This window comes from Rattus rattus, chromosome X (assembly GCF_011064425.1).
Source record: "Rattus rattus isolate New Zealand chromosome X, Rrattus_CSIRO_v1, whole genome shotgun sequence".
Lineage (NCBI taxonomy): Eukaryota > Metazoa > Chordata > Mammalia > Rodentia > Muridae > Rattus > Rattus rattus.
The window spans coordinates 47868644-47882815 of record NC_046172.1 but is presented as its reverse complement, the minus strand read 5'-3'; the positions used below and the strand labels follow the sequence as shown (position 1 = coordinate 47882815).

General features: G+C 36.6%; 1 pseudogene; it reads right to left on the bottom strand.

Annotated features, from left to right (window-relative positions):
• Positions 1-2085, bottom strand: part of LOC116889298 — a 2526-nt pseudogene extending 441 nt beyond the window's left edge.
• Between the last annotated feature and the right edge of the window lie 12087 nt (positions 2086-14172).

Below are 14172 nucleotides of genomic sequence, written 5' to 3'. Positions count from 1 at the left end.
TCTTTTTCTTCTGTTATTCCTCTACAACATATGTCTGCCTTGACTTTTACCTCCATAACTTGGATATGTCTACAACATATTGTCTGGTATATCATATTATGTAAATACCTTTGTATTCGACTTTCTCTCTTCTTCTCTTCTTCATATTTAGTCTTCAAACCTTTAAAGGTCTGAACATACTCAACTGATTCAAAAGCAGTAAAAAAATTTTCCACAATGTTTGCAATGAGAGACTTGATATTTTCTTGTCTTATAAATTCAAATAGCTCAATAATAGCTGAATTTAACATATTGTACTGGGGTCCATTATGCTTAAAAGTACTTACAACTGGTTCAAACAGGTTTTGCTTAATTATGTAATGATTATACATTTCATCTTTAAGGCCAATCATCTTTCTCATAAACCGGAGAGCACACAAAATCAGAAAAGTATGCTTTGAAGTCATGAGCACCAAAATTCTGCTGAGTAAATTGTTGGTTAAAATATAATTTTTTATGTACATTGAGTGGCATTGTACACAAAATGTGAGTATTTCTAAAATTACTTCAAGTAATTGTGCATTTTGATAATTATCAGGGCAGATATTAGCCCTATTTTCATCACTGTAATTTTGTACTGTGGTAGACAAAATTGGTGCTATGAGGGTATTCATGCAATGTGTATAGAAGAAATTCAAAAATCCCTTTCTTTCACATCCATTAGCTGTGACATGCATATTTTCTGGATCAAGAAGAGCATGAAGAACTGCTGGCAAAATGATGCCTCGTGAAAATTCAGGATCAGAATCACAGATCATTCTTTTGATCATTATATTAATGAGAAGGTCATCATTATTTTCACTGTTCTGAGCTTCTTCCATTGCATAAGCTTGTACTATGCGAGGATTATATTCTACTAGATAAGCAAATATATCTAGAGCAGCTATTTGTACTTGATTATCATTCATGTGCACTACAACTTTCAGAGTATCCATGATTCCTAGCCTTATCAAGCGTTTTTAGCAATGCATTTTTGTCTTGAGACTGTAATGTCTTAGCAAATACGCAAAATTCCTTGAAGAATAATAACAACTCATACCTTCTATCATCACCTACAGTGTTATCTTTTAACTGAGTAAAAACTTCGAGCAAAAAATTTTCATCTTCTTGCAGCATGGTAATTATTTCAATTTTATTGAAAAAAATCATAGTGGTAAGATCAGAAAGATTATTTGCTTGAAACATGGATGGGTTAGGCAACATAATATCATGAACATATTGCAATCTGTAGGTCTGTTGTATTTTTTGCCTAAGTTGGGTTTGTGTTATTGGAATAACTTCCTTAAATTTCACATTTTGAGTCAAGAATTCCCTGTGCCGTTTTGGCTGATTCAAATCAGGGCCATATTCGAGGCATCCTACCACATCCATAAAAAATTCATCAGAACACATGATTTTAAACAACCGTGTATCATTTAGAAATAGTATTCCTTTAATGACACTATTCAAATAGTGCAAGCCTTCTATGTTCAACTTTGTTTCACAAGTGTTGAACAGCTGTAGCAATTTTTTAATGTAACTTTCATTTTCTAAGACCAGCACCAGTCTTTCCTTGAGCCTTGGCATTTCACCAATAATAGTAAGTAAATTTGCCATGTTTTTGAGTGTAGGGAATTTATAATTTAACATCTCAATCTGATCCCAGTTCAGTGGCAGATTTTCAAAATTTTCTACATCATCAGTAAGTTCTTGTGTGATTTCTACATTTGGATCTTTTCCTTGAACTTGGCAGATATCTTTCCAGATCTCTTCACAACCGTTTGGGTCCTGGAAATGTATTGCCGTTCCTCGGTTCTTAGCTTCAAACCAAATGATTACCTCTCCTTGTTGTTTCTTAAAGGGAACATTAGGTTGTATCTTACACTCCATAATTAGTGAGCCATCTGATTCTGAGTGAACAAACAGGCACATACCCTGGAGTTGTTTGATGAATTTTGATGAAATTTGTCCTGTACCTATGTCTTTCCACTGCTTGTCTTCTAACATGGCATAGACTTTCACTCTATGAAGTTTGTCTTTCATGTCCATCTCTGGCCTTACCTTGCTAGGCCACATCTTTGTGCATATGTCAGCTTTCCGCACTCTGTCCAGAGGTCACTGTTCCTCACGTTCTTGGCCAGAAAGTTTGCTGTGGTCACAATTCTGAAAAATCATAAGAGAGCAGATTACTGAGGGATAAATGTATAGCAGAGGCCACAAAAGGGTCCAAAGTCATTAGAATTACTTGCGGGAGAAAGCACTGATACTTCCCAATCCTCTCTTACTGAACTATTACCAACAAACCTCTCTCAGGAGCACTTGAGTCTATGAGCTTTCCTTTGTTCTGGCAGAATCTAGTGATGCATCCAAGAATCTTTCTTAAAAGAATGTTCTTATGTAATAGATACTCTTAAAGGGATCTGTCTCCTTACCTTAAAAATGAAAGCCTAGAAAATATTATATATTCTTTCTATACTGGATTTTATTTCTCAGAAGTATTTTCACTCATAAGTGTGATGCTTGGGCCTGTAAGCAAAAGGAAATTTCATTACCAACATTTTGGTATATGCTAACGTTCACAGTATATGCCAATGAAATGCTGGGGCAAATAAAAAAATATATCATCTAAAAATAAGATGCCATCCCCAGAACCAGAAAAATAAAATTTGGTTTCAGTACAAGGCCTACTCCAGTACATCATGAACTCTGTATCACATGCCAATATATTCAGGGACGATCTTTCATTTTTATTAGATTTTTTTACTTACATTTTACATGTTATTCCTGTCCATAAATGCCCTACTCTGTCCCCCTTCTTCTATGATGGTGTTCCCCCACCCATCCACCCACACCTTCTTGACTCTGCACCCTGACATTCCCCTACAATGGGGGAGGGTCCAGCTTTTGCAGGACCAAGGGCTCTTCTCCAATTGGTGCCCAACAAGGCCATCCTCTGTTACATATGCAGCTGGAACCATAGATTTATCTATGCATATTATTTGGAGGGTAGTTTAGTCCCTGGGAGCTCTGGGTGGTTGGTATTCTTAAGGGGTTGCAAGCCCATTCAGTTCCTTCAATCCTTTCTCTAACTTCTCCAATGGGAACCCTGTTCTCAATCGAATGGTTGGCTGCAAAGGTTCACCTCTGTATTTGCCATGCTATGGCAGAGCCTAGCAGGAGAGGAATCTATCAACATGCACTTCTTGGCATCCAAAATCATGTCTGAGGTTGATGACTGTATGTATATGGGCTGGATCGTCATGTGGAGCAGGATCTAAATGGCTATTCCTTCAGTCTCTGCTGCAAACTTTTTCTCCATATCTCCTCCTATGAATATTTTTGTTCAGCATTCTAAGGACATTTGCACTATGGTTGTCCTTCTTCTTGAGCTTCACGTGCTCTGTGGTTTGTATCTTGGGAAAACTGAGGTTGTGGGCTAATATCTACTTGTCAGTGAGAACATACCATGTATGATTATTTGTGATTGAGTTACCTCACACAGGATGAGTTTTTCTAGGTCCATCCATTTGCCGAAGAATTCGTGAAGTCATTGTTTTTAATAGCTGAGTAGTACGCTGTTGTGTAAATATACCATATTTTCTGTATCCATTCCAGTTTTAAAAGACATTTGGGTTGATTCCAGATTCTGGCTATTATTAATAAGGTTGTTCTCGATATATGTTGGAGCATATTTTGGACATATGTCCAGGAGAGGTATATCTGGGTCCTAGGTCATACTATGTTCAATTTTCTGAGGAACATCCAGATTGCTTGGTTAGAGTGACACCAGGGTATAATATATTATTTATATTATTTGTTACTATTTTGAAGGGCTTCATTTCCCTAATTTAATTCTCAGCCTGTTTTTACTTTGAGTACAGGAAGGCTACTGATTTGTTTGAGATAAGTTTTTACCCAACCACTTTGCTGCACTCATTTATCAGGCTTAGTAGTTCTCTGGTGGAAGTTTTGGGATCACTTAAGTAGTCTATCATATCGTCTGCAAATAGTGATATTTTGACTTCTTCCTTTCCAGTTTGTATCCCTTTGACCTCCTTTTGTTGTCTGATTGCTCTGTCTAGGACTTCAAGTCTATATAGAATAGGTAGGGAGAGAATGGACAACATTTTCTAGTCCCTGATTTTAGTGTGATTACTTAAAGTTTCTCTTCATTTAGTTTGATGTTGGCTACTGGTTTGCTCTATATTGTGTTACTATGTTTAGATATGGGTCATGAATTCCTGAACTAAGACTTTTACTATGAAGTGGTACTGAATTTTGACAAATACTTTTTCAACATCTAATGAGATAATGTGATATTGTATTTGGTTTGGCCAAATTTTTTTGAATATTTCTACACTGATATTCATAAAGGAAATTGTTCTGAAAGTTCTTTTTTTTTGTAGGTCTTTTGTGGTTTAGAAAAATAAACATAATTGTGGCTTCATAGATAGAATGGGTCAGTATTCCTTCTGTTTCTATATTGTGGAATATTTCGGAGAATATTGGTATTAGGTCTTCTATGAATGTCTGATAGAATTCAGCACTAAACCCATCTTTCCTTGGGATATTTTTTTTTGGTGGGGAGAATTTGTTAAATCCTTCTATTTCTTTTTTGGATTGTTTAGATGGTTTATCAGATCCTGTTTTAATTTTGGCACCTGGTATCTGTCAATAAAATTTTCCATTTCATCCAATTTTTCCAGTTTTGTTGAGCATAGGCTTTTGCAGTAGAATCTGATGATTTTTCTGTTGTTATCTCTCCCTTTTCATTTCCGATTTTGTTAATTGGATACTTCCACTCTGTGCCCTCTGGTTATTCTGTCTAAGGGTTTATCTATCTTTTTGAGTTTCTCAAAAAACTAGCTCCTGGTTTTGTTGATTTTTTGTATAGTTCATTTTGTTTCTGCCTCATTGATTTCAGCCCTGATTCTGATTATTTTCTGTCGTCTACTCCTCTTGGGTATATTTATTGCTTTTTTCCTAAAACTTTTGGGTGTACTATCAAGCTGCTGGTGTATGCTCTCTCCTATTTCTTCTTAGAAGCACTTAGATCTATGACTTTTCCTTTTAGCACTGCTTTTGTCATATCCCATAAGTTTGACTATGTTGTGCCTTAATTTCCATTGAGTTCTTAAAAGTCTTTAATTTCTTTATTTCTTCCTTGTCCAAGTTATCATTGAGTAGAGAGTTGTTCAGCTTCTATGTTTATGTGGGCTTTCTGTCATTTTTATTGTTATTGAAAACCAGCCTCAGTCCGTTTTGATCTGACAGGATGTATGGGATTATTTCAATATTATTGTATCTGTTCAGACCTGTTTAGTGACCAAATTTAAGGTCAGTTTTGGAGAAGGCACCATGACGTGCTGAGAAGAAGGTATGTTCTTTTATTTTCAGATGAAACGCTCTATAAATATCTGTTAAATCCATTTGTTTCATAACTTCTGTTAGTTTCTTTGTTTCTCTGATTAGATTCTGTTTCCAGGATCTGTCCATTGCTGACAGTGTGGTGTTGAAGTCTCCCCAGTATTATTGTGTGAGATGCAGTATGTGCTTTGAGCTTTAGTAAGGTTTTTTTATGAATGTAGGTGCCCTTGCATTTGGAGCATAGATATTTAGGTTTGTGAGATCATCTTAGTGGATTTTACCTTTGATGAAAATGAAGTGTCCTTCCTTATCTTTTTGATAACTTTTGGTTGAAAGTCGATTTTATTCAATGTTAGAATGGCTACTTCAGTTTGTTTCCTGGGACCAGAAAATATTTTCCCAGGCTTTTAATCTGAGGAAGTTTCTGTCATCGTCACTGAGGGATGTTTCCTGTATGCAGCAAACTACTGGGTCTTCTTTATATATCCAATCTATTAGTTTATATCTTTTATTGGGGAATTAAGCCCATTGATGTAAAGTGATATTAAAGAACAGTGAGTATTGTTCCTTATTATTTTTGTTGTTAGAGGTATAATTATCTTTGTGTGGCTCTCTAACTTTTGGGTTTGTAGCAAAGAGACTACTGTTTTTTCTAGGGTGTAGTTTTCCTCCTTGGGTTGGAGATTACTCTCTATTACCCTTTGTAGGATTGGATTTGTGCAAAGATATTGTGTAAATATGGTTTTGTCATGGAATAGCTTAGTTTCTCCATCTATGCTAATTGAGACTTTTGTAGGCATTTGTCTTCTCTAAGGGTCTGTATGACATTTTCCCAAGATCTTCTGGCTTTCATGGTCTCTGGTGTGAAGTCTGGTATAATATTGATAGGTGTGCCTTCGTATGTTACTTGACATTTTTCCCTTACTGTTTTTAACATTGTTTCTTTGTTTTCTGCATTTGGTGTTTTGACTATTAAATTATGGGAGATTTTTCTTTTCTGGTCCTATTGGGAGTTCTGTAAGATCGTTTTATGTTTATGGGCATCTCTTTTTTTAGATTAGTGAAGTTTTCTTATATAATTTTTTTGAAGATATTTACTGGCCTTTAAGTTGGGAATCTTTGCTTTCTTCTATCCTTAGCTTTGATCGTCTCATTGTGTCCTGAATTTCCTGACTGTTTTCCGTTTCATAATTTCTCTGACAGTTGTGACAATATTTTCTATGGTATCTTCTGCCCCTGAGATTTTCTCTTCTATCTCTTGTATTCTGTTAGCTTGTGTCTATGACACTTGATGTCTTTTCTAGATTTTCAAATCTCTAGGTTTTTCTCTCTTTCTGATTTCTTTATTGTTTCTGTTTCCAGTTTTAGGTCCTGGATAGTTTTGTTCAATTCCCTCAATTGTTTAGTTGTGTTTTCCTATTATTTTTAAGGGATTTTTGTGTTTCCTCTTTAAGGGCTTCTACTTGTTTACCTATGTTGTCCTGTATTTCTTTAAGGGGATTATTTGTGTCATTCTTAAAGTCCTCTATAATAATCATAAGATGTGTTTTTAAATCCAAATCCAGTGTATTGGGATATCTAGTATTTGCTTTGGTGGGAGAACTGGATTCTGCTGATACCAAGTAGTCTTGATTTCTGTTGCTTAGTTTCTTGTGCTTGGCACTTGCCATCTGGTTATCTCTGGTGTTATCTGGTCTTACAGTCTCTGACACTGCTTTGACCCTCCTGTAAGCCTGTATGTCAATATTCCTGGAGATCAGCTTTCTCTCAGAGTGATCTGGCTACAGAGTGCTTTGTCACAGCATCAGCTTGGATGTAGGTGGAACCCCGAAGGATCCATTTCCACAGGATCATTGGTTCCTGTGTCCATTGGGCTCCTGGCAGGTTCCTATTAGGCCAGGATATTGAACAGAAGTGGTGGTTTCCCCTGTGCACTTCTGAGAGCCCAGCTCTCTCCCACATACAGAGAGCTATGGGACTGGGTCAGCTCTGGATGCAGGCAGAAACTGCAAGGATCCTGTCCCTGACTGCTCCTTGATTCCTGTATCCTGAGGGATCCAGATGGGACCCTCAGAGCAGAAGTGGTGGTCTCAGGTGTGTCAGTGTTTCTGGAGACTGGCTTTCAGCTCAGGGCTCAGGCAGATACCAGAAGACTCCTGTCCCATACTGCTCATATGTTCCTTTGTCCAGAGGGCTCCAGGCAGGTTCCCCTTCGACCAGGAATGTGAGCAGAATTGGTGGTCTCCTCTATGCTCTAAGGATTGTCCACATTTCTGAGACTCCGCTCTCTCCTCTTGGGATCTGGGCACAGAGAGCTGTGGGAATGGGTCACCTTGGCATGCAGGCAGAAACCAGAAGCATGGACAATCTTTTTATGACAGGGAAATTGTTAGCTCTCTCATTCCATTCTGTTCAACCTGAAATTTTGTCTTCCTGTGGATAAAATATGTCCTCAAATGTTTTCCTTTTTCTAATCATGATCTTTGTTATTGTAAACAATTGAGTCAAAGAGGAGGTGAGTGAAATTATGCTAAGATATATTTTAAATTATGGCTCTATGATGTCTTGAATATGCTAAAGCCGTTTCTGTGTGCCATCCAATATCCAACTCAAGTATAAACTATCTCCTCAACCACAGGCCACTCTTGCTAGAACACCAGAGAAGAAATGGAAACCAAGAACAAAAATCCATCAAAAAAATAAAAAACAAAAATAAAAAACAAACAGCAACAACAACAACGACCATAACAACAACAACAAAATGAGCTGAAACAAAACTCAAAAGTTGACACTTAGACCACACAAATCCAGGTTCCTATAGTCCAGTGTAAGAAAGCAATCAATAATGGTCAAGGTATTTTCTCAATAGCAGAGCCTAGTTATCCTAGTCTAGCAAACGCTAAATATTCCACCACAGAGAAAGAACAAGAATGTATCATTAAAACCAACTCTGTGAAGAGGGAGGTTTTTAAAGAAGAAATGAAAAAGCCCCTAAAGGCAATCAAGGGAAAACACAAAACAATTGGAGGAAATGAATAAACTACACAAAGAAAGCCAGGAAAATATAAAAAGTTGTAGTATATAAATAAATTTCTTAAAGAAATCCAACAAAGCAGATAACAATAGAAGGAAATAAGTAAAATATTTCAAGACCTGAATGTGGAAATTGAAGCAATAAAAAAAAACAAAAACAAACAAAAAAAAAACAAAAACAAACAAAAAAAACACAAACAGGGAATTCTGGAAAGCAAAAAAAAAAAAAATCTACAAAAATGGACAGGACCTACAGATGCAAGCATCAACAACAGAACACACGAGACAGAAGAGAGAACCATAGTCACTGAGGAAGTGATAGAACAAATAGATATTTCAAAGAAAATGTTGAATCTAAAAAAATAATTGACACAAACTATCCAATAAATCTGGAATGTTATGAAGCCTAAGAATGATAGGAATAATGGAAGGAAAAAATTCCTCAGTTCAAGGCACAGAAAATATTTTTGATGAAGACATAGAAGAAAGTTTTGCTAACATAAGAAGGTCATGGCTATAAAAGTATAAGAATCTTACAGAACACCAAATAATTGGATCAAAATGGAAAGTCTCTTCATCACATAATAAGCAAAACATTAAACACACAGTAAGGAAATATTAATAAATGATACAAGACAAAAAGCAACTAACATATAAAGGGAGATCCATTATAATTTCACCAGTCTCCTTATGAAGAAAATCCAAATGTCATAAGGATGTGGAAAGATGTATTTCAGACTCTAAGAGATTACAGATATCACCCCAGACTACTCTACCCAGAAAAATTTTAATCAGAACTTATTGAGAAAATAAGATACTTACTCTAAAAGTAAAATTTAAACAATATCTATCTACAAACCCAGTCCTATAGAAGTTACAAGAAGGAAAACTCCAATGTAAGGAGGTTAACTACATACAAGAAAACATAGACCATAAATAATCTCACATTAGCAAAACTAAAAGAAACGAAACATGAACATGCACAAACACAAACACACACACGCACACACACCAACACCACCACCACCAACAACAACAACAACAACAGCAACAACAACAACAACAAAATGAGCTGAAACAAAACTCAGAAGTTGACACTCAGACCACACAAATCCAGGTTCCTATAGTCCAGTGTAAGAATGCAATCAATATGGTCAAGGTATTTTCTCAGTAGCAGAGCCTAATTATCCTAGTCTAGCAAACACTGAATGTTCTAGCACAAAGAAAGAACAAGAATGTATCATTAAAATCAACTCTGTGAAGAGGGAGGTTTTTAAAGAGGAAATGAGAAAGCCCCTAAACGCAATCTACACACACACACACACACACACACACACACACACACACACACAGAAGGGGGGCACAGAATACACAAACACACACACATATTCACAGACACAATAACTACTCCCCAAAATAACAACAATTAACAAAAAATTGCAATAAATGTTCATTAATATCTGAGGATATCAATGGACTCAATTCTACCACAAAAAGACAGTGATTAACAAAAAATTTTACAAAAAAACATTATCTGTCATTCTGCTGCATATAAGAATTGTACCTTAACCTCAAAGATCAACATCAATTTAGTGTAGAGGGTTCAAAAGAGATTTTCTAAATGGATCTAAGAAACAAGTTGGTATAGACTTTCTAATATCTAACAAAATAGACTTAAAAAACAAAATTTATCAAATGAGATAGCAAAGGATAAGTACATCCAAATAAACATGGACATATGTAATTCCACATCAGCAAAAACAACTAAAGCACACACACATACATACATACATACATACATACATACATACATACAACATACATAGAGACATACACACATACACACACACACACACACACACAGAGAGAGAGAGAGAGAGAGAGAGAGAGAGAGAGAGAGAGAGAGAGAGAGAGAGAGAGATACAATCAACATCAAAATAACAGGGAATAATGATCGCTGGTCATTGATATCTCTCACATCAAGAGACTAAATTTCCAAATACAAACAAACAGGCTAAAAATATAAATTCAAACACAAGATCCATCATTCTGCTTCCTACAAGAAACACATCTAAACAATAAAGATAGACGTTACTTCAGAGTAAAAGTCAGGAAAGGGGGTTTTCCTGGCAACATACCTAAGAAGCAAGCTGGCATAGCAATTCTAATGGCTGATGTAATAGACCTTCATCTAAAATTAATCAAAAGGTACAAGGAAGGGCACTTTTTCCTCATCAATAGAAAAATTTAAATTATGATATCTCAGTTTTGAACATCAATACCCCAAAGACAAGAGCACCCATATTTTTAAGAGAATCATTGCTAAAGCATGAACTTCATACCAAGCCCCATACAATGTTAGATAATTAAACACCCCACTCTCACCCATTCACAATATATCTGGATGAAAACTAAGCAGAGAAATAATGAAACTAACAGATATTATGTGTCAAATGCAGCTAACAGACATGTGTAGAATATTTCACCCAAACATAAAAGAATATATATTCTTAATACCTCATGATTCCTTCTACAAAGTTGATCATATAGTCTGTCACAGAATAAGTATCAAAGCATACACAAAAAATGAAATAATGCATTGTATCTTATCAGACCACATAAGTTAAAGCTGACAATTTAAACAACAACAGAAAGAACACAAACTTATGGAAACTGGACAGCTTTCTACTCAATGATCTCTGGGTCAGGGGATAAATAAAGTAATTAAAGATTTTTTTGAATTCAATGAAAATGAAGAAACAACGTACCCAAAATTATGAGACATGATGAAAACTAAGAGATAAAGTAATAGCAATAAATGCCTTCATAAAGTAATTAAAAAGTTACCATATCAGCAGTTTAAACGTTCACCTGGTAGAATTCTGCACTACATCTATGTGGCCCTGGGCTTTTTAAGGCTGGAAAGTTTTTTTTTTTTTTTTTTTATTATATATGAGTACACTGTAGCTGTCTTCAGACACACCAGAAGAGGGCATCAGATTTCATTACAGATGGTTGTGAGCCACCATGTGGTTACTGGGATTTGAACTCAGGACCTTGGGAAGAGCAGTTGGTGCTCTTAACCACTGAGCCATCTCTCCAGCCCCCGGCTGGAAAGTTTTTAATACTTCCTTTATTTCCTTAGAATATGTGGGCCTATTTAAATAGTTCACCTGATCTGGATTTAATTTCCATGTGATATCTGTCCAGAAAGTAATCTATGTATCTATGTAATCTAGATTTTCTAGTTTTCTTGAATATAGACTTTTGTAGTAGGATCTGATCATTTTTCTGAATGTCCACAGTTTCTGTTGTTATGTTTCCCTTTTCATTTCTGATTATGTTTATTTGGATACCATCCCTATGGCCTCTGGTTAGTCTGGCTAAGGGTTTATCTATCTTTATTGATTTTCTCAAAAACAAGCTTTTGACTTTGCTAATTCTTTTGTTATTCCTTTTGTTTCTATTTAGTTGATTTCTGCTCTGAGTTTCAATATTTCCTACATACTACTCCCTTTGGTTAATTTCTGCTCTGAGTTTCAATATTTCCTACATACTACTCCCTTTGGGTGTGTTTGCTTCTTTTTCTTCTAGGGCTTTCAGTTGGACTATTAAGTTGTTAGATGTTAGTAGGATCATTCCAATTTCTTTACAAGTGCACATAGGGATATCAATTTTCCTTGTAGCACTACTTTCATTATGTTACATAAATTTGGGTGTGTTGTACCTTCATTTCTGATGAATTCTAAAATGTCTTTAATTTCTTTCCTTATTTCTTCCCTGACCAAATTATCACTGAGTAGAGAGTTGTTCAGTTTCTATGAGCATGTGAGTTTCTGTTGTTTTTGCTCTTCTTGAAATTTAGTCTCTGTCTGTGGTGGTCTGATGTGATGCATGGGATTATTTCAATTTTCTTGTGTCAGTTGAGGCTTGTTTTGTGACCAACTATATGGTCAATTTTGGAGAATGTACCATAAGAGTCTGAGAAGAAAGTATATTCTTTTGTTTTAGAGTGAAATGTTTTGTAGATATATGTTAAATATCTTTGGTTCATAACCTCTATAAGTTTCACTGTGTCTCTGTTTAGTTTCAGTTTCAATGAGCAGTAAATTGGTGAGAATAGGGTGTTAAAGTCAACTCGAAAAGGTTAACAAGCCATAGGGTCCAAGTGAGGATGCTTTAATCCCCCTAAGAAGAGAGAAGGAACCAGAGTGCTGCAGGAGAGAGGGAAATGGGTGGGAGACAGGATGGGGATTGAAAAAAGGCAACATGGTCAATTATGGGAGGGGTGAGAAAAGAAGCCCTGAGTCCGGCAGAAAAAAAGGAAATGTGCAATCTGTAGGGTTTCGAAGGTGAGGGGACCCACAGGAATATATCAGAGACCTGGGATTCAAAGGGTCAGACATTAGATCAAATGCTCAACAGCGGGGAGAGGGAACTTGTAGTGTCCCCCTCCAGTAGAAAGACAGGGAATTAATTGGAGGGATGTGGTTTCCATTGCATAGTCAAAAACTTTTACTCAGAATTGTCTCTGTCTAAAAGAACTGCAGAGATACAAATGGAGAGAAGACTGAGGAAAAGGAGGTCCAGTGACTGGCCCAACTTGGGATCCATATCAAAGGGAGGCTCCAAGTCCTGACATTATCGCTGAAGCTAAGGTGTGCTTACAGACAGGAGCCTAGCATGACTATCCTCCGAGAGGACCAACAAGCAGCTGATGGAGACAGATGCAGTTATTTTACCCAATACAAGGACAGCAGCCATTTACCACTGTGATTGAATTAGGGAAAGGCTAGAAGAAGTTGAGGAAGAGAGCAACCACTTGGGAACATCATTAGCCTCAATTAACCTAGACTGCTAAGGTGCCTCAGACCCTGAGCCACCAAACAGGAAGTATACAACAGCTGATATGAGGTCCCCAACACATTTCGAGCAGAAGACTGCCTGGTCTGGCCACGGTGAGGGAAAAGGCACCTAACGTTTGAGAGATTTGAGGCCCCAGGGAGTGGGGAGGACTGACAGATGCTGGGATGATGGTGGGAACATCCTCTTGGAGACAGTGTGGAGGATTATTGGGATGTGGAACTATGGGAGGGAAGACTGGAAGGGTGTTATGACTGGACTATAAGAAATAAAAGTAATAAAAAGTATATATATATATGAATTCTCTAGAATCAAAAGGAGCAAACAAGCCAAAGAGGAGTAGAATATTCAGGAAATAAGTTAACTTGGTGCTGAAATCAGTAATTTGGAAACAAGGAAAACATACAAAGAATCAATGAAACCAAGAGCTGGTTCTGTTGTTGTAAAATTATAAAAAATAAAATGGTGTCTTTTATCCCCCACTAGGTCCAGCACTGCAGTGCTCCAAAATATCTGGTAGATATCTTGCCAGAAGCACACATCTCAATTCCAGGAAGGCACAGACTAGCCACTGCATACTCTCTTACACTTAAATTGCTACATGAAAGACCATACAACACAATAACTTTAGATACAATTGATAAGATATAATTGCCTAACTAAACATAGAAAGCCCGGTACACATCCATCCCTTAAGAACATTCATAACAACCTGTGAAGGTACAGCATGGACTCTTAACGTCAGCCTCCATGTTCTTTCTCAGCTACCTCTCGCCTTCTCCTGTCTCTTCCGTTCCAGTCTCCTCCTCTTCCTTCATACTTTTCTCTTCCTCATCCTTCCTTCTTGTCAAAGGACAGACCTCATTCTATCTTGTACCTGCCTCACCTGTG